The following is a 2,500-nucleotide window of genomic DNA, read 5'->3' as shown; positions in this document are numbered from 1 at the left end:
CAAAAAGAACACACTTGATATTATAGATAGTTCGAAGATGACGTCACTCAGGTCTTTGTTATTGTTTTTTTTTTTTTGCCATCCGCGTTTATGAGTAATGCTCATTGAACTGTATTAACCCGACTATAAACGTTCATGGATACACACAGTTTTGTGTGTTGGTCCGTTATACTTCCGGATGGCAATGTTGTGAGCTTCTTAGCCAAGCGCATACTATCTGTACAATAAATATAATGCAATATTCTCTGCCATTTATCAGGTGCTCTAGATTGACCATCTCAGAAACGCCTTGTTTGTACAAAAACTAAAAAAACTCATTTCTTTCGGATATAGATAGAATGCGCTTGGCCAAGGAGTTCACAAAATTGCCATCCGGAAGTATAACGGACCAACACACAAACTCTGTGTAACCATGAACTTTTATAGTCTGGTTAATACAGTTTAGTGAGAACAACCCACAAACGCGGATGGCAAAAACAATAACAAAGTCCTGAGTGACGTCATCTTCGAACTATCTATATTTTCTATGGTTGATAAAGGAAACGGTTACGATTTTGAATGGCTTGACTTACGATTAAAGAAAACAACACTGTTCTTTTTCAAAATATGACATTGAAATAAACTCTGATGCAGATATAAGCTATGTGCGACTATGTGGTCTTGTGGTATGACACTCGCTTTCGGATCGGAAGGTCCTGAGTTCGAGCCGCGCTCGGCGCATAGTTGATTTCTTGGAAAAGGCTCTTTACTGACATTATCTCACCGTACTCAGGTGTAAAAATGAATACCTGGCCGTTAATAGCGTTGTCTCTGTGGGAAAAAAACATTGTAATATCGCCTAACAGGCGTCATGTCCCGTCCTACATGTATACATATTAATTGTTGGTTGCTGTTGGCCAGGGACCCGTTGAAAAGCGCTTTGAGCACGTTTAGTGGATACTGCGCTATTTAAAAGCACAATTTTTAAAAGGAAACGATTAAGATTTTGAATGGCTTGACTTACGAAGAAAAATAATCCTGTTCTTTTTCAAAATATGTGACTCCTCGTCTCAAAAACGGTATTAAGTCGGGATGATTAAGATGCTGAAACTGGAATTTGTAGCCAGAAATATCAGACTTTAGTTGAGTTCATTTTCTTTATAGAGGAGAAGGAATATCATGTTTTACTGTGCTAAATACCAACGTTTCATATTTTAGACCAGTTTTATCTATAATTTGACTTTTTAGCATCTGGTTCATCCCGACTTAATACCGTGTTGAGACGTTGGATCACATATTACATTGAAAATAAATCTGATTCAGATGTAAGCTGAGCGGACGATGTTCCTGTAGTTAGTAATATAAATGTTGCTGCTCGAAGCTCGAAGAAATAAATAACAATGTGGAATTGAATGTAAGCTTCAATTTAATTACAAAAAAAAAACCCAGATTGAATGGACGTATCTGATTTCCCCTTTATCAACAAACAGGATTGAATGAAACACAGATGAATGAGATGATGTAGTAGTGGCGTTGTTAATATGAATTCCGAAGGGGAAAAAAATGTCCTTTTTCAAAATATTACATTGAAGATAAATCTGATGCAGATTTTGTAAGCTGAGCAAATGGGATTGTTTATTTTTAGATGGCCCGTCATTGTGAGGAATAGGCCTACCTCTATAGATAGAATGCGTTTGGCTAAGAAGCTCACAACATTGCCATCCAGAAATATAATGGACCAACCCACAAAACTATGTGTAACCATGAACCTTTTATAGTCTGGTTAATACAGTTTAGTGAGAATTACTCATAAACGCAAATGGCAAAAAACAAAACAAAAGAAAAAACCAATAACAAATGCCCGAGTGACGCCATCTACAATCTATCAATAAACATCGTAATGAATGCATTATTTATAAACAACGACGTTTTTCTCATTTCAATACGTAAACTATTTATTAAACGAAAATGATAAAGATAATAGTTTTATATTTATTTATTTACACGTGTTGACAATAAATTTATGTTTAAATTTACTTCAATTTTACACGATTACCCTTTACACGACGCTCCAAGAGTAATTTATTTGATAGATTGAATTACAGCAAAATATCGATTTGTTAGTTATCGATATATCGCCGGTATTATGAGTAAGGAGTCAATTTACTCAAATCTTGTCAAATTAAATATCATCTTCGTATTCTTCTCCTTCCTACAATAAAATCGATTTAATGAGTTACAATATCTTTAAATCCGATATCATTTCGGTAAACCAGGAATTTTTGTTTTTGGTTATAATATGATATTCATCCCGAGTAGGGGAATCGGAAAAAAATATTTATTTTTAAAAACTGCTGTTGACATGGCTTTCAATCTTGTATGTATATATATTATGCATTATTATATTATTATGGTTATCTTCTATATGCGTGTGTGTGAGAGAGAGAGAGAGAGAGAGAGAGAGAGAGAGAGAGAGAGAGAGAGAGAGAGAGAGAGAGTTAGAGTGTGTGCTTTGCATGTC

The sequence above is a fragment of the Berghia stephanieae genome, chromosome 13 (genome assembly GCF_034508935.2).
Source record: "Berghia stephanieae isolate SIO BIC M18660-M18661 chromosome 13, UCSD_Bste_1.3, whole genome shotgun sequence".
In the NCBI taxonomy this organism is placed as follows: Eukaryota; Metazoa; Mollusca; class Gastropoda; order Nudibranchia; family Aeolidiidae; genus Berghia; species Berghia stephanieae.
The sequence above is the reverse complement of the archived record's forward strand: the minus strand, read 5'-3'. Positions refer to the sequence as shown.